The sequence below is a fragment of the Ambystoma mexicanum genome, chromosome 7q (genome assembly GCF_040938575.1).
Source record: "Ambystoma mexicanum isolate Mex_15411 chromosome 7q, UKY_AmexF1_1, whole genome shotgun sequence".
NCBI classification, from domain to species: Eukaryota; Metazoa; Chordata; class Amphibia; order Caudata; family Ambystomatidae; genus Ambystoma; species Ambystoma mexicanum.
The window spans coordinates 1,087,047,556-1,087,064,766 of NC_090941.1; the positions used below are offsets into that span (position 1 = coordinate 1,087,047,556).

At 54.5% G+C, this 17,211-nt stretch overlaps 7 non-coding genes across 7 annotated transcripts; all 7 read right to left on the reverse strand.

Annotated features, from left to right (window-relative positions):
- Positions 1-278: 278 nt before the first annotated feature.
- LOC138529072 (5S ribosomal RNA) lies at positions 279-397 on the reverse strand. Its single transcript, XR_011284424.1, has one exon. It is a non-coding gene; the product is annotated as a 5S ribosomal RNA (ribosomal RNA).
- Positions 398-2,866: 2,469 nt separating this feature from the next.
- LOC138529073 (5S ribosomal RNA) lies at positions 2,867-2,985 on the reverse strand. The gene has a single exon (XR_011284425.1). It is a non-coding gene; the product is annotated as a 5S ribosomal RNA (ribosomal RNA).
- A 2,469-nt stretch (positions 2,986-5,454) lies between these two features.
- On the reverse strand, positions 5,455-5,573 carry LOC138529074 (5S ribosomal RNA). Its single transcript, XR_011284426.1, has one exon. It is a non-coding gene; the product is annotated as a 5S ribosomal RNA (ribosomal RNA).
- A 2,469-nt stretch (positions 5,574-8,042) lies between these two features.
- LOC138529075 (5S ribosomal RNA) lies at positions 8,043-8,161 on the reverse strand. The gene has a single exon (XR_011284427.1). It is a non-coding gene; the product is annotated as a 5S ribosomal RNA (ribosomal RNA).
- A 2,469-nt stretch (positions 8,162-10,630) lies between these two features.
- On the reverse strand, positions 10,631-10,749 carry LOC138529076 (5S ribosomal RNA). The gene has a single exon (XR_011284428.1). It is a non-coding gene; the product is annotated as a 5S ribosomal RNA (ribosomal RNA).
- Positions 10,750-13,218: 2,469 nt separating this feature from the next.
- On the reverse strand, positions 13,219-13,337 carry LOC138529077 (5S ribosomal RNA). Its single transcript, XR_011284429.1, has one exon. It is a non-coding gene; the product is annotated as a 5S ribosomal RNA (ribosomal RNA).
- A 2,469-nt stretch (positions 13,338-15,806) lies between these two features.
- LOC138529098 (5S ribosomal RNA) lies at positions 15,807-15,925 on the reverse strand. Its single transcript, XR_011284449.1, has one exon. It is a non-coding gene; the product is annotated as a 5S ribosomal RNA (ribosomal RNA).
- Between the last annotated feature and the right edge of the window lie 1,286 nt (positions 15,926-17,211).

The following is a 17,211-nucleotide window of genomic DNA, read 5'->3' on the forward strand; positions in this document are numbered from 1 at the left end:
TGGAGGTGCTTTGCCAGGGACACGAGTGGCCCTTTCTGGCTGCATCCACCCACCCGAGGCGGCGAGCTGCTGCCCTGGCTTCAGTCTCCTGCTGCTCCAAGTTAGTTTGGCGACAACGTGTCCGCCTCTGACGGGGCTCTGCATTGGAGCGAGGGCTGCTGTCTGCCCCTGTGCCTTTTTCACGCGCCGTGTTTGTTAAAATTAAAAGCGGAATGGAGGAAAAATGTAGTTCAAGACGGGGAAGACGAACGCCGCCTATCGGGCACAGAGTAGCAAAATGCCTACAGCACCTGGTATTCCCAGGCGGTCTCCCATCCAAGTACTAACCAGGCCCGACCCTGCTTAGCTTCCGAGATCGGACGAGATCGGGCGCATTCAGGGTGGTATGGCCGTAGGCGAAGAGTGCGCCGATTCCGAGCCTCTTGTGCTGTGTCGGCTCCTCCGACGTCCACTGCCCTCTTGCAAGGCTGAACGCTGTCCTCTGCAGTGTGCTTCTGCCCTTCTTTTTGCCTCAAGCTCAGGAGCCACAGCTGCCAGCTTGGAAAAGCAACGAGCGGCTCCATGCACCCACTTTTGAAATACCCACTTGCCTACTCATGTTTGCAAAGAAAGTGTCTGTAAATTCAGGCCAAGCCACACTTGCACTCACTCACCCAAGCATCCGTTCCTTACAAAACTTTAAAAAAAAACTCGGAAAGAAAGATGGAAATAAACACACACACAATTTTCCTGCTGGGGTCTCCTCGACTCTTTGGAAGGCAGAGGGCGATGTTGGTTGAGGCCTTACCTTCTCGGGCTGGCGGCCTACAAGTCCAGGAAAGAAGCAGGCCCAGTAACAGCAGCTGAGGCCCCCAGCCCAGCCCAGCCCAGGCAGGCATCAGCTTAAGGCTGACTCTCTACCCCACTGCTGCCCCAAATTGGTTTGGCAAAAGTTTGCAAAGAAGATGCCTGTAAATTTAACTCACGCCACACTAGCACTCACCCAGGCGTCGGTTCCTTACAAAAATAGAAAGCACCTCTAAAAAAGAAGAAATAAACACACACACAATTTTCCTGCTGGGGTCTCCTCGACTCTTTGAAAGGCAGAGGGCGATGTTGGTTGAGGCCCTTACCTTCTCCGGCTGGTGGCCTACAAGTCCAGGAAAGAAGCATGCCCAGTAACAGCAGCTGAGGCCCCCAGACCAGCCCAGCCCAGCCCAGGCAGCCATCAGCTGAAGGCTGACTCTCTACCCCAGTGCTGGTCCAAGTTGGTTTGGCAAAATTTTGCAAAGAAGATGCCTGTAAATGTAACTCACGCCACACTAGCACTCACCCAGGCGTCGGTTCCTTACAAAAATAGAAAGCACCTCTAAAAAAAGAAGAAATAAACACACACACAATTTTCCTGCTGCGGTCTCCTCGACTCTTTGGAAGGCAGAGGGCGATGTTGGTTGAAGCCCTTACCTTCTCTGGCTGGCGGCCTACAAGACCAGGAAAGAAGCAGGCCCAGTAACAGCAGCTGAGGCCCCCAGCCCAGCCACGCCTAGGCAGGCATCAGCTTAAGGCTGACTCTCTACCCCACTGCTGCCCCAAATTGGTTTGGCAAAAGTTTGCAAAGAAGATGCCTGTAAATTTAACTCACGCCACACTAGCACTCACCCAGGCGTCGGTTCCTTACAAAAATAGAAAGCACCTCTAAAAAAGAAGAAATAAACACACACACAATTTTCCTGCTGCGGTCTCCTCGACTCTTTGGAAGGCAGAGGGCGATGTTGGTTGAAGCCCTTACCTTCTCTGGCTGGCGGCCTACAAGACCAGGAAAGAAGCAGGCCCAGTAACAGCAGCTGAGGCCCCCAGCCCAGCCACGCCTAGGCAGGCATCAGCGGAAGGCTGACTCTCTACCCCAGTGCTGCTCCAAGTTGGTTTGGCAAAAGTTTGCAAAGAAGCTGCCCGTAAATTCACCTCAAGCCACACTAGCACTCACCCAGGCGTCAGTTCCTTACAAAAATAGAAAGAATCTCTAAAAAAGAAGAAATAAACACACACACAATTTTCCTGCTTCTATCCCCTCGACTCCTTGGAAGGCGGAGGGCAACCTTCGCCGCTGGTGGCCTTCACATGCAGGAAAGAAGCACACCCAGGAACAGCAGCTGAGGCTCCCAGCCCAGGCAGGCTTCAGCTGAAGGCCGACTTGGGAAGCACTGAGGCCAGACCCTGGGCTCCTGGGTCCCTCGGTTGAAGGCTCGAGGCCAGACCCCTTGGCTCCTGTGTCCCTTGGCTGAAGGCTCGACCAGTGCTCGACCAGGCTCGATCAGGCGAGATATTAGGTAGCATGGGGCCCAGCTGGGACTTCTAGGAAGCTTAGGGTGACGGCCGCTTCTGCCCCATCATCCAGAGGCCTGGCTATGGAGAGGCATGATGTGGCCTCCCTCCCTTCCTGCCTCTTGTAGGCACTTCTCCCCCGTGAGCACTTCCCGCTCCAAGTGTCCCCTTGTCTCCCAGGGTGCACTCTTCCTCTAGAGCCCACATATGCAGATGAGGCCCATCCACTTGCCTCCCCTAGCTGTAGGGGGCCTTGCGCGTCCACTGGAGAGAAAACGGGGAGACGCTGGAGGTGCTTTGCCAGGGACACGAGTGGCCCTTTCTGGCTGCATCCACCCACCCGAGGCGGCGAGCTGCTGCCCTGGCTTCAGTCTCCTGCTGCTCCAAGTTAGTTTGGCGACAACGTGTCCGCCTCTGACGGGGCTCTGCATTGGAGCGAGGGCTGCTGTCTGCCCCTGTGCCTTTTTCACGCGCCGTGTTTGTTAAAATTAAAAGCGGAATGGAGGAAAAATGTAGTTCAAGACGGGGAAGACGAACGCCGCCTATCGGGCACAGAGTAGCAAAATGCCTACAGCACCTGGTATTCCCAGGCGGTCTCCCATCCAAGTACTAACCAGGCCCGACCCTGCTTAGCTTCCGAGATCGGACGAGATCGGGCGCATTCAGGGTGGTATGGCCGTAGGCGAAGAGTGCGCCGATTCCGAGCCTCTTGTGCTGTGTCGGCTCCTCCGACGTCCACTGCCCTCTTGCAAGGCTGAACGCTGTCCTCTGCAGTGTGCTTCTGCCCTTCTTTTTGCCTCAAGCTCAGGAGCCACAGCTGCCAGCTTGGAAAAGCAACGAGCGGCTCCATGCACCCACTTTTGAAATACCCACTTGCCTACTCATGTTTGCAAAGAAAGTGTCTGTAAATTCAGGCCAAGCCACACTTGCACTCACTCACCCAAGCATCCGTTCCTTACAAAACTTTAAAAAAAAACTCGGAAAGAAAGATGGAAATAAACACACACACAATTTTCCTGCTGGGGTCTCCTCGACTCTTTGGAAGGCAGAGGGCGATGTTGGTTGAGGCCTTACCTTCTCGGGCTGGCGGCCTACAAGTCCAGGAAAGAAGCAGGCCCAGTAACAGCAGCTGAGGCCCCCAGCCCAGCCCAGCCCAGGCAGGCATCAGCTTAAGGCTGACTCTCTACCCCACTGCTGCCCCAAATTGGTTTGGCAAAAGTTTGCAAAGAAGATGCCTGTAAATTTAACTCACGCCACACTAGCACTCACCCAGGCGTCGGTTCCTTACAAAAATAGAAAGCACCTCTAAAAAAGAAGAAATAAACACACACACAATTTTCCTGCTGGGGTCTCCTCGACTCTTTGAAAGGCAGAGGGCGATGTTGGTTGAGGCCCTTACCTTCTCCGGCTGGTGGCCTACAAGTCCAGGAAAGAAGCATGCCCAGTAACAGCAGCTGAGGCCCCCAGACCAGCCCAGCCCAGCCCAGGCAGCCATCAGCTGAAGGCTGACTCTCTACCCCAGTGCTGGTCCAAGTTGGTTTGGCAAAATTTTGCAAGGAAGATGCCTGTAAATGTAACTCACGCCACACTAGCACTCGCCCAGGCGTCGGTTCCTTAAAAAAATAGAAAGCACCTCTAAAAAAAGAAGAAATAAACACACACACAATTTTCCTGCTGCGGTCTCCTCGACTCTTTGGAAGGCAGAGGGCGATGTTGGTTGAAGCCCTTACCTTCTCTGGCTGGCGGCCTACAAGACCAGGAAAGAAGCAGGCCCAGTAACAGCAGCTGAGGCCCCCAGCCCAGCCACGCCTAGGCAGGCATCAGCTTAAGGCTGACTCTCTACCCCACTGCTGCCCCAAATTGGTTTGGCAAAAGTTTGCAAAGAAGATGCCTGTAAATTTAACTCACGCCACACTAGCACTCACCCAGGCGTCGGTTCCTTACAAAAATAGAAAGCACCTCTAAAAAAGAAGAAATAAACACACACACAATTTTCCTGCTGCGGTCTCCTCGACTCTTTGGAAGGCAGAGGGCGATGTTGGTTGAAGCCCTTACCTTCTCTGGCTGGCGGCCTACAAGACCAGGAAAGAAGCAGGCCCAGTAACAGCAGCTGAGGCCCCCAGCCCAGCCACGCCTAGGCAGGCATCAGCGGAAGGCTGACTCTCTACCCCAGTGCTGCTCCAAGTTGGTTTGGCAAAAGTTTGCAAAGAAGCTGCCCGTAAATTCACCTCAAGCCACACTAGCACTCACCCAGGCGTCAGTTCCTTACAAAAATAGAAAGAATCTCTAAAAAAGAAGAAATAAACACACACACAATTTTCCTGCTTCTATCCCCTCGACTCCTTGGAAGGCGGAGGGCAACCTTCGCCGCTGGTGGCCTTCACATGCAGGAAAGAAGCACACCCAGGAACAGCAGCTGAGGCTCCCAGCCCAGGCAGGCTTCAGCTGAAGGCCGACTTGGGAAGCACTGAGGCCAGACCCTGGGCTCCTGGGTCCCTCGGTTGAAGGCTCGAGGCCAGACCCCTTGGCTCCTGTGTCCCTTGGCTGAAGGCTCGACCAGTGCTCGACCAGGCTCGATCAGGCGAGATATTAGGTAGCATGGGGCCCAGCTGGGACTTCTAGGAAGCTTAGGGTGACGGCCGCTTCTGCCCCATCATCCAGAGGCCTGGCTATGGAGAGGCATGATGTGGCCTCCCTCCCTTCCTGCCTCTTGTAGGCACTTCTCCCCCGTGAGCACTTCCCGCTCCAAGTGTCCCCTTGTCTCCCAGGGTGCACTCTTCCTCTAGAGCCCACATATGCAGATGAGGCCCATCCACTTGCCTCCCCTAGCTGTAGGGGGCCTTGCGCGTCCACTGGAGAGAAAACGGGGAGACGCTGGAGGTGCTTTGCCAGGGACACGAGTGGCCCTTTCTGGCTGCATCCACCCACCCGAGGCGGCGAGCTGCTGCCCTGGCTTCAGTCTCCTGCTGCTCCAAGTTAGTTTGGCGACAACGTGTCCGCCTCTGACGGGGCTCTGCATTGGAGCGAGGGCTGCTGTCTGCCCCTGTGCCTTTTTCACGCGCCGTGTTTGTTAAAATTAAAAGCGGAATGGAGGAAAAATGTAGTTCAAGACGGGGAAGACGAACGCCGCCTATCGGGCACAGAGTAGCAAAATGCCTACAGCACCTGGTATTCCCAGGCGGTCTCCCATCCAAGTACTAACCAGGCCCGACCCTGCTTAGCTTCCGAGATCGGACGAGATCGGGCGCATTCAGGGTGGTATGGCCGTAGGCGAAGAGTGCGCCGATTCCGAGCCTCTTGTGCTGTGTCGGCTCCTCCGACGTCCACTGCCCTCTTGCAAGGCTGAACGCTGTCCTCTGCAGTGTGCTTCTGCCCTTCTTTTTGCCTCAAGCTCAGGAGCCACAGCTGCCAGCTTGGAAAAGCAACGAGCGGCTCCATGCACCCACTTTTGAAATACCCACTTGCCTACTCATGTTTGCAAAGAAAGTGTCTGTAAATTCAGGCCAAGCCACACTTGCACTCACTCACCCAAGCATCCGTTCCTTACAAAACTTTAAAAAAAAACTCGGAAAGAAAGATGGAAATAAACACACACACAATTTTCCTGCTGGGGTCTCCTCGACTCTTTGGAAGGCAGAGGGCGATGTTGGTTGAGGCCTTACCTTCTCGGGCTGGCGGCCTACAAGTCCAGGAAAGAAGCAGGCCCAGTAACAGCAGCTGAGGCCCCCAGCCCAGCCCAGCCCAGGCAGGCATCAGCTTAAGGCTGACTCTCTACCCCACTGCTGCCCCAAATTGGTTTGGCAAAAGTTTGCAAAGAAGATGCCTGTAAATTTAACTCACGCCACACTAGCACTCACCCAGGCGTCGGTTCCTTACAAAAATAGAAAGCACCTCTAAAAAAGAAGAAATAAACACACACACAATTTTCCTGCTGGGGTCTCCTCGACTCTTTGAAAGGCAGAGGGCGATGTTGGTTGAGGCCCTTACCTTCTCCGGCTGGTGGCCTACAAGTCCAGGAAAGAAGCATGCCCAGTAACAGCAGCTGAGGCCCCCAGACCAGCCCAGCCCAGCCCAGGCAGCCATCAGCTGAAGGCTGACTCTCTACCCCAGTGCTGGTCCAAGTTGGTTTGGCAAAATTTTGCAAAGAAGATGCCTGTAAATGTAACTCACGCCACACTAGCACTCACCCAGGCGTCGGTTCCTTACAAAAATAGAAAGCACCTCTAAAAAAAGAAGAAATAAACACACACACAATTTTCCTGCTGCGGTCTCCTCGACTCTTTGGAAGGCAGAGGGCGATGTTGGTTGAAGCCCTTACCTTCTCTGGCTGGCGGCCTACAAGACCAGGAAAGAAGCAGGCCCAGTAACAGCAGCTGAGGCCCCCAGCCCAGCCACGCCTAGGCAGGCATCAGCTTAAGGCTGACTCTCTACCCCACTGCTGCCCCAAATTGGTTTGGCAAAAGTTTGCAAAGAAGATGCCTGTAAATTTAACTCACGCCACACTAGCACTCACCCAGGCGTCGGTTCCTTACAAAAATAGAAAGCACCTCTAAAAAAGAAGAAATAAACACACACACAATTTTCCTGCTGCGGTCTCCTCGACTCTTTGGAAGGCAGAGGGCGATGTTGGTTGAAGCCCTTACCTTCTCTGGCTGGCGGCCTACAAGACCAGGAAAGAAGCAGGCCCAGTAACAGCAGCTGAGGCCCCCAGCCCAGCCACGCCTAGGCAGGCATCAGCGGAAGGCTGACTCTCTACCCCAGTGCTGCTCCAAGTTGGTTTGGCAAAAGTTTGCAAAGAAGCTGCCCGTAAATTCACCTCAAGCCACACTAGCACTCACCCAGGCGTCAGTTCCTTACAAAAATAGAAAGAATCTCTAAAAAAGAAGAAATAAACACACACACAATTTTCCTGCTTCTATCCCCTCGACTCCTTGGAAGGCGGAGGGCAACCTTCGCCGCTGGTGGCCTTCACATGCAGGAAAGAAGCACACCCAGGAACAGCAGCTGAGGCTCCCAGCCCAGGCAGGCTTCAGCTGAAGGCCGACTTGGGAAGCACTGAGGCCAGACCCTGGGCTCCTGGGTCCCTCGGTTGAAGGCTCGAGGCCAGACCCCTTGGCTCCTGTGTCCCTTGGCTGAAGGCTCGACCAGTGCTCGACCAGGCTCGATCAGGCGAGATATTAGGTAGCATGGGGCCCAGCTGGGACTTCTAGGAAGCTTAGGGTGACGGCCGCTTCTGCCCCATCATCCAGAGGCCTGGCTATGGAGAGGCATGATGTGGCCTCCCTCCCTTCCTGCCTCTTGTAGGCACTTCTCCCCCGTGAGCACTTCCCGCTCCAAGTGTCCCCTTGTCTCCCAGGGTGCACTCTTCCTCTAGAGCCCACATATGCAGATGAGGCCCATCCACTTGCCTCCCCTAGCTGTAGGGGGCCTTGCGCGTCCACTGGAGAGAAAACGGGGAGACGCTGGAGGTGCTTTGCCAGGGACACGAGTGGCCCTTTCTGGCTGCATCCACCCACCCGAGGCGGCGAGCTGCTGCCCTGGCTTCAGTCTCCTGCTGCTCCAAGTTAGTTTGGCGACAACGTGTCCGCCTCTGACGGGGCTCTGCATTGGAGCGAGGGCTGCTGTCTGCCCCTGTGCCTTTTTCACGCGCCGTGTTTGTTAAAATTAAAAGCGGAATGGAGGAAAAATGTAGTTCAAGACGGGGAAGACGAACGCCGCCTATCGGGCACAGAGTAGCAAAATGCCTACAGCACCTGGTATTCCCAGGCGGTCTCCCATCCAAGTACTAACCAGGCCCGACCCTGCTTAGCTTCCGAGATCGGACGAGATCGGGCGCATTCAGGGTGGTATGGCCGTAGGCGAAGAGTGCGCCGATTCCGAGCCTCTTGTGCTGTGTCGGCTCCTCCGACGTCCACTGCCCTCTTGCAAGGCTGAACGCTGTCCTCTGCAGTGTGCTTCTGCCCTTCTTTTTGCCTCAAGCTCAGGAGCCACAGCTGCCAGCTTGGAAAAGCAACGAGCGGCTCCATGCACCCACTTTTGAAATACCCACTTGCCTACTCATGTTTGCAAAGAAAGTGTCTGTAAATTCAGGCCAAGCCACACTTGCACTCACTCACCCAAGCATCCGTTCCTTACAAAACTTTAAAAAAAAACTCGGAAAGAAAGATGGAAATAAACACACACACAATTTTCCTGCTGGGGTCTCCTCGACTCTTTGGAAGGCAGAGGGCGATGTTGGTTGAGGCCTTACCTTCTCGGGCTGGCGGCCTACAAGTCCAGGAAAGAAGCAGGCCCAGTAACAGCAGCTGAGGCCCCCAGCCCAGCCCAGCCCAGGCAGGCATCAGCTTAAGGCTGACTCTCTACCCCACTGCTGCCCCAAATTGGTTTGGCAAAAGTTTGCAAAGAAGATGCCTGTAAATTTAACTCACGCCACACTAGCACTCACCCAGGCGTCGGTTCCTTACAAAAATAGAAAGCACCTCTAAAAAAGAAGAAATAAACACACACACAATTTTCCTGCTGGGGTCTCCTCGACTCTTTGAAAGGCAGAGGGCGATGTTGGTTGAGGCCCTTACCTTCTCCGGCTGGTGGCCTACAAGTCCAGGAAAGAAGCATGCCCAGTAACAGCAGCTGAGGCCCCCAGACCAGCCCAGCCCAGCCCAGGCAGCCATCAGCTGAAGGCTGACTCTCTACCCCAGTGCTGGTCCAAGTTGGTTTGGCAAAATTTTGCAAGGAAGATGCCTGTAAATGTAACTCACGCCACACTAGCACTCGCCCAGGCGTCGGTTCCTTAAAAAAATAGAAAGCACCTCTAAAAAAAGAAGAAATAAACACACACACAATTTTCCTGCTGCGGTCTCCTCGACTCTTTGGAAGGCAGAGGGCGATGTTGGTTGAAGCCCTTACCTTCTCTGGCTGGCGGCCTACAAGACCAGGAAAGAAGCAGGCCCAGTAACAGCAGCTGAGGCCCCCAGCCCAGCCACGCCTAGGCAGGCATCAGCTTAAGGCTGACTCTCTACCCCACTGCTGCCCCAAATTGGTTTGGCAAAAGTTTGCAAAGAAGATGCCTGTAAATTTAACTCACGCCACACTAGCACTCACCCAGGCGTCGGTTCCTTACAAAAATAGAAAGCACCTCTAAAAAAGAAGAAATAAACACACACACAATTTTCCTGCTGCGGTCTCCTCGACTCTTTGGAAGGCAGAGGGCGATGTTGGTTGAAGCCCTTACCTTCTCTGGCTGGCGGCCTACAAGACCAGGAAAGAAGCAGGCCCAGTAACAGCAGCTGAGGCCCCCAGCCCAGCCACGCCTAGGCAGGCATCAGCGGAAGGCTGACTCTCTACCCCAGTGCTGCTCCAAGTTGGTTTGGCAAAAGTTTGCAAAGAAGCTGCCCGTAAATTCACCTCAAGCCACACTAGCACTCACCCAGGCGTCAGTTCCTTACAAAAATAGAAAGAATCTCTAAAAAAGAAGAAATAAACACACACACAATTTTCCTGCTTCTATCCCCTCGACTCCTTGGAAGGCGGAGGGCAACCTTCGCCGCTGGTGGCCTTCACATGCAGGAAAGAAGCACACCCAGGAACAGCAGCTGAGGCTCCCAGCCCAGGCAGGCTTCAGCTGAAGGCCGACTTGGGAAGCACTGAGGCCAGACCCTGGGCTCCTGGGTCCCTCGGTTGAAGGCTCGAGGCCAGACCCCTTGGCTCCTGTGTCCCTTGGCTGAAGGCTCGACCAGTGCTCGACCAGGCTCGATCAGGCGAGATATTAGGTAGCATGGGGCCCAGCTGGGACTTCTAGGAAGCTTAGGGTGACGGCCGCTTCTGCCCCATCATCCAGAGGCCTGGCTATGGAGAGGCATGATGTGGCCTCCCTCCCTTCCTGCCTCTTGTAGGCACTTCTCCCCCGTGAGCACTTCCCGCTCCAAGTGTCCCCTTGTCTCCCAGGGTGCACTCTTCCTCTAGAGCCCACATATGCAGATGAGGCCCATCCACTTGCCTCCCCTAGCTGTAGGGGGCCTTGCGCGTCCACTGGAGAGAAAACGGGGAGACGCTGGAGGTGCTTTGCCAGGGACACGAGTGGCCCTTTCTGGCTGCATCCACCCACCCGAGGCGGCGAGCTGCTGCCCTGGCTTCAGTCTCCTGCTGCTCCAAGTTAGTTTGGCGACAACGTGTCCGCCTCTGACGGGGCTCTGCATTGGAGCGAGGGCTGCTGTATGCCCCTGTGCCTTTTTCACGCGCCGTGTTTGTTAAAATTAAAAGCGGAATGGAGGAAAAATGTAGTTCAAGACGGGGAAGACGAACGCCGCCTATCGGGCACAGAGTAGCAAAATGCCTACAGCACCTGGTATTCCCAGGCGGTCTCCCATCCAAGTACTAACCAGGCCCGACCCTGCTTAGCTTCCGAGATCGGACGAGATCGGGCGCATTCAGGGTGGTATGGCCGTAGGCGAAGAGTGCGCCGATTCCGAGCCTCTTGTGCTGTGTCGGCTCCTCCGACGTCCACTGCCCTCTTGCAAGGCTGAACGCTGTCCTCTGCAGTGTGCTTCTGCCCTTCTTTTTGCCTCAAGCTCAGGAGCCACAGCTGCCAGCTTGGAAAAGCAACGAGCGGCTCCATGCACCCACTTTTGAAATACCCACTTGCCTACTCATGTTTGCAAAGAAAGTGTCTGTAAATTCAGGCCAAGCCACACTTGCACTCACTCACCCAAGCATCCGTTCCTTACAAAACTTTAAAAAAAAACTCGGAAAGAAAGATGGAAATAAACACACACACAATTTTCCTGCTGGGGTCTCCTCGACTCTTTGGAAGGCAGAGGGCGATGTTGGTTGAGGCCTTACCTTCTCGGGCTGGCGGCCTACAAGTCCAGGAAAGAAGCAGGCCCAGTAACAGCAGCTGAGGCCCCCAGCCCAGCCCAGCCCAGGCAGGCATCAGCTTAAGGCTGACTCTCTACCCCACTGCTGCCCCAAATTGGTTTGGCAAAAGTTTGCAAAGAAGATGCCTGTAAATTTAACTCACGCCACACTAGCACTCACCCAGGCGTCGGTTCCTTACAAAAATAGAAAGCACCTCTAAAAAAGAAGAAATAAACACACACACAATTTTCCTGCTGGGGTCTCCTCGACTCTTTGAAAGGCAGAGGGCGATGTTGGTTGAGGCCCTTACCTTCTCCGGCTGGTGGCCTACAAGTCCAGGAAAGAAGCATGCCCAGTAACAGCAGCTGAGGCCCCCAGACCAGCCCAGCCCAGCCCAGGCAGCCATCAGCTGAAGGCTGACTCTCTACCCCAGTGCTGGTCCAAGTTGGTTTGGCAAAATTTTGCAAAGAAGATGCCTGTAAATGTAACTCACGCCACACTAGCACTCACCCAGGCGTCGGTTCCTTACAAAAATAGAAAGCACCTCTAAAAAAAGAAGAAATAAACACACACACAATTTTCCTGCTGCGGTCTCCTCGACTCTTTGGAAGGCAGAGGGCGATGTTGGTTGAAGCCCTTACCTTCTCTGGCTGGCGGCCTACAAGACCAGGAAAGAAGCAGGCCCAGTAACAGCAGCTGAGGCCCCCAGCCCAGCCACGCCTAGGCAGGCATCAGCTTAAGGCTGACTCTCTACCCCACTGCTGCCCCAAATTGGTTTGGCAAAAGTTTGCAAAGAAGATGCCTGTAAATTTAACTCACGCCACACTAGCACTCACCCAGGCGTCGGTTCCTTACAAAAATAGAAAGCACCTCTAAAAAAGAAGAAATAAACACACACACAATTTTCCTGCTGCGGTCTCCTCGACTCTTTGGAAGGCAGAGGGCGATGTTGGTTGAAGCCCTTACCTTCTCTGGCTGGCGGCCTACAAGACCAGGAAAGAAGCAGGCCCAGTAACAGCAGCTGAGGCCCCCAGCCCAGCCACGCCTAGGCAGGCATCAGCGGAAGGCTGACTCTCTACCCCAGTGCTGCTCCAAGTTGGTTTGGCAAAAGTTTGCAAAGAAGCTGCCCGTAAATTCACCTCAAGCCACACTAGCACTCACCCAGGCGTCAGTTCCTTACAAAAATAGAAAGAATCTCTAAAAAAGAAGAAATAAACACACACACAATTTTCCTGCTTCTATCCCCTCGACTCCTTGGAAGGCGGAGGGCAACCTTCGCCGCTGGTGGCCTTCACATGCAGGAAAGAAGCACACCCAGGAACAGCAGCTGAGGCTCCCAGCCCAGGCAGGCTTCAGCTGAAGGCCGACTTGGGAAGCACTGAGGCCAGACCCTGGGCTCCTGGGTCCCTCGGTTGAAGGCTCGAGGCCAGACCCCTTGGCTCCTGTGTCCCTTGGCTGAAGGCTCGACCAGTGCTCGACCAGGCTCGATCAGGCGAGATATTAGGTAGCATGGGGCCCAGCTGGGACTTCTAGGAAGCTTAGGGTGACGGCCGCTTCTGCCCCATCATCCAGAGGCCTGGCTATGGAGAGGCATGATGTGGCCTCCCTCCCTTCCTGCCTCTTGTAGGCACTTCTCCCCCGTGAGCACTTCCCGCTCCAAGTGTCCCCTTGTCTCCCAGGGTGCACTCTTCCTCTAGAGCCCACATATGCAGATGAGGCCCATCCACTTGCCTCCCCTAGCTGTAGGGGGCCTTGCGCGTCCACTGGAGAGAAAACGGGGAGACGCTGGAGGTGCTTTGCCAGGGACACGAGTGGCCCTTTCTGGCTGCATCCACCCACCCGAGGCGGCGAGCTGCTGCCCTGGCTTCAGTCTCCTGCTGCTCCAAGTTAGTTTGGCGACAACGTGTCCGCCTCTGACGGGGCTCTGCATTGGAGCGAGGGCTGCTGTCTGCCCCTGTGCCTTTTTCACGCGCCGTGTTTGTTAAAATTAAAAGCGGAATGGAGGAAAAATGTAGTTCAAGACGGGGAAGACGAACGCCGCCTATCGGGCACAGAGTAGCAAAATGCCTACAGCACCTGGTATTCCCAGGCGGTCTCCCATCCAAGTACTAACCAGGCCCGACCCTGCTTAGCTTCCGAGATCGGACGAGATCGGGCGCATTCAGGGTGGTATGGCCGTAGGCGAAGAGTGCGCCGATTCCGAGCCTCTTGTGCTGTGTCGGCTCCTCCGACGTCCACTGCCCTCTTGCAAGGCTGAACGCTGTCCTCTGCAGTGTGCTTCTGCCCTTCTTTTTGCCTCAAGCTCAGGAGCCACAGCTGCCAGCTTGGAAAAGCAACGAGCGGCTCCATGCACCCACTTTTGAAATACCCACTTGCCTACTCATGTTTGCAAAGAAAGTGTCTGTAAATTCAGGCCAAGCCACACTTGCACTCACTCACCCAAGCATCCGTTCCTTACAAAACTTTAAAAAAAAACTCGGAAAGAAAGATGGAAATAAACACACACACAATTTTCCTGCTGGGGTCTCCTCGACTCTTTGGAAGGCAGAGGGCGATGTTGGTTGAGGCCTTACCTTCTCGGGCTGGCGGCCTACAAGTCCAGGAAAGAAGCAGGCCCAGTAACAGCAGCTGAGGCCCCCAGCCCAGCCCAGCCCAGGCAGGCATCAGCTTAAGGCTGACTCTCTACCCCACTGCTGCCCCAAATTGGTTTGGCAAAAGTTTGCAAAGAAGATGCCTGTAAATTTAACTCACGCCACACTAGCACTCACCCAGGCGTCGGTTCCTTACAAAAATAGAAAGCACCTCTAAAAAAGAAGAAATAAACACACACACAATTTTCCTGCTGGGGTCTCCTCGACTCTTTGAAAGGCAGAGGGCGATGTTGGTTGAGGCCCTTACCTTCTCCGGCTGGTGGCCTACAAGTCCAGGAAAGAAGCATGCCCAGTAACAGCAGCTGAGGCCCCCAGACCAGCCCAGCCCAGCCCAGGCAGCCATCAGCTGAAGGCTGACTCTCTACCCCAGTGCTGGTCCAAGTTGGTTTGGCAAAATTTTGCAAAGAAGATGCCTGTAAATGTAACTCACGCCACACTAGCACTCACCCAGGCGTCGGTTCCTTACAAAAATAGAAAGCACCTCTAAAAAAAGAAGAAATAAACACACACACAATTTTCCTGCTGCGGTCTCCTCGACTCTTTGGAAGGCAGAGGGCGATGTTGGTTGAAGCCCTTACCTTCTCTGGCTGGCGGCCTACAAGACCAGGAAAGAAGCAGGCCCAGTAACAGCAGCTGAGGCCCCCAGCCCAGCCACGCCTAGGCAGGCATCAGCTTAAGGCTGACTCTCTACCCCACTGCTGCCCCAAATTGGTTTGGCAAAAGTTTGCAAAGAAGATGCCTGTAAATTTAACTCACGCCACACTAGCACTCACCCAGGCGTCGGTTCCTTACAAAAATAGAAAGCACCTCTAAAAAAGAAGAAATAAACACACACACAATTTTCCTGCTGCGGTCTCCTCGACTCTTTGGAAGGCAGAGGGCGATGTTGGTTGAAGCCCTTACCTTCTCTGGCTGGCGGCCTACAAGACCAGGAAAGAAGCAGGCCCAGTAACAGCAGCTGAGGCCCCCAGCCCAGCCACGCCTAGGCAGGCATCAGCGGAAGGCTGACTCTCTACCCCAGTGCTGCTCCAAGTTGGTTTGGCAAAAGTTTGCAAAGAAGCTGCCCGTAAATTCACCTCAAGCCACACTAGCACTCACCCAGGCGTCAGTTCCTTACAAAAATAGAAAGAATCTCTAAAAAAGAAGAAATAAACACACACACAATTTTCCTGCTTCTATCCCCTCGACTCCTTGGAAGGCGGAGGGCAACCTTCGCCGCTGGTGGCCTTCACATGCAGGAAAGAAGCACACCCAGGAACAGCAGCTGAGGCTCCCAGCCCAGGCAGGCTTCAGCTGAAGGCCGACTTGGGAAGCACTGAGGCCAGACCCTGGGCTCCTGGGTCCCTCGGTTGAAGGCTCGAGGCCAGACCCCTTGGCTCCTGTGTCCCTTGGCTGAAGGCTCGACCAGTGCTCGACCAGGCTCGATCAGGCGAGATATTAGGTAGCATGGGGCCCAGCTGGGACTTCTAGGAAGCTTAGGGTGACGGCCGCTTCTGCCCCATCATCCAGAGGCCTGGCTATGGAGAGGCATGATGTGGCCTCCCTCCCTTCCTGCCTCTTGTAGGCACTTCTCCCCCGTGAGCACTTCCCGCTCCAAGTGTCCCCTTGTCTCCCAGGGTGCACTCTTCCTCTAGAGCCCACATATGCAGATGAGGCCCATCCACTTGCCTCCCCTAGCTGTAGGGGGCCTTGCGCGTCCACTGGAGAGAAAACGGGGAGACGCTGGAGGTGCTTTGCCAGGGACACGAGTGGCCCTTTCTGGCTGCATCCACCCACCCGAGGCGGCGAGCTGCTGCCCTGGCTTCAGTCTCCTGCTGCTCCAAGTTAGTTTGGCGACAACGTGTCCGCCTCTGACGGGGCTCTGCATTGGAGCGAGGGCTGCTGTCTGCCCCTGTGCCTTTTTCACGCGCCGTGTTTGTTAAAATTAAAAGCGGAATGGAGGAAAAATGTAGTTCAAGACGGGGAAGACGAACGCCGCCTATCGGGCACAGAGTAGCAAAATGCCTACAGCACCTGGTATTCCGAGGCGGTCTCCCATCCAAGTACTAACCAGGCCCGACCCTGCTTAGCTTCCGAGATCGGACGAGATCGGGCGCATTCAGGGTGGTATGGCCGTAGGCGAAGAGTGCGCCGATTCCGAGCCTCTTGTGCTGTGTCGGCTCCTCCGACGTCCACTGCCCTCTTGCAAGGCTGAACGCTGTCCTCTGCAGTGTGCTTCTGCCCTTCTTTTTGCCTCAAGCTCAGGAGCCACAGCTGCCAGCTTGGAAAAGCAACGAGCGGCTCCATGCACCCACTTTTGAAATACCCACTTGCCTACTCATGTTTGCAAAGAAAGTGTCTGTAAATTCAGGCCAAGCCACACTTGCACTCACTCACCCAAGCATCCGTTCCTTACAAAACTTTAAAAAAAAACTCGGAAAGAAAGATGGAAATAAACACACACACAATTTTCCTGCTGGGGTCTCCTCGACTCTTTGGAAGGCAGAGGGCGATGTTGGTTGAGGCCTTACCTTCTCGGGCTGGCGGCCTACAAGTCCAGGAAAGAAGCAGGCCCAGTAACAGCAGCTGAGGCCCCCAGCCCAGCCCAGCCCAGGCAGGCATCAGCTTAAGGCTGACTCTCTACCCCACTGCTGCCCCAAATTGGTTTGGCAAAAGTTTGCAAAGAAGATGCCTGTAAATTTAACTCACGCCACACTAGCACTCACCCAGGCGTCGGTTCCTTACAAAAATAGAAAGCACCTCTAAAAAAGAAGAAATAAACACACACACAATTTTCCTGCTGGGGTCTCCTCGACTCTTTGAAAGGCAGAGGGCGATGTTGGTTGAGGCCCTTACCTTCTCCGGCTGGTGGCCTACAAGTCCAGGAAAGAAGCATGCCCAGTAACAGCAGCTGAGGCCCCCAGACCAGCCCAGCCCAGCCCAGGCAGCCATCAGCTGAAGGCTGACTCTCTACCCCAGTGCTGGTCCAAGTTGGTTTGGCAAAATTTTGCAAAGAAGATGCCTGTAAATGTAACTCACGCCACACTAGCACTCACCCAGGCGTCGGTTCCTTACAAAAATAGAAAGCACCTCTAAAAAAAGAAGAAATAAACACACACACAATTTTCCTGCTGCGGTCTCCTCGACTCTTTGGAAGGCAGAGGGCGATGTTGGTTGAAGCCCTTACCTTCTCTGGCTGGCGGCCTACAAGACCAGGAAAGAAGCAGGCCCAGTAACAGCAGCTGAGGCCCCCAGCCCAGCCACGCCTAGGCAGGCATCAGCTTAAGGCTGACTCTCTACCCCACTGCTGCCCCAAATTGGTTTGGCAAAAGTTTGCAAAGAAGATGCCTGTAAATTTAACTCACGCCACACTAGCACTCACCCAGGCGTCGGTTCCTTACAAAAATAGAAAGCACCTCTAAAAAAG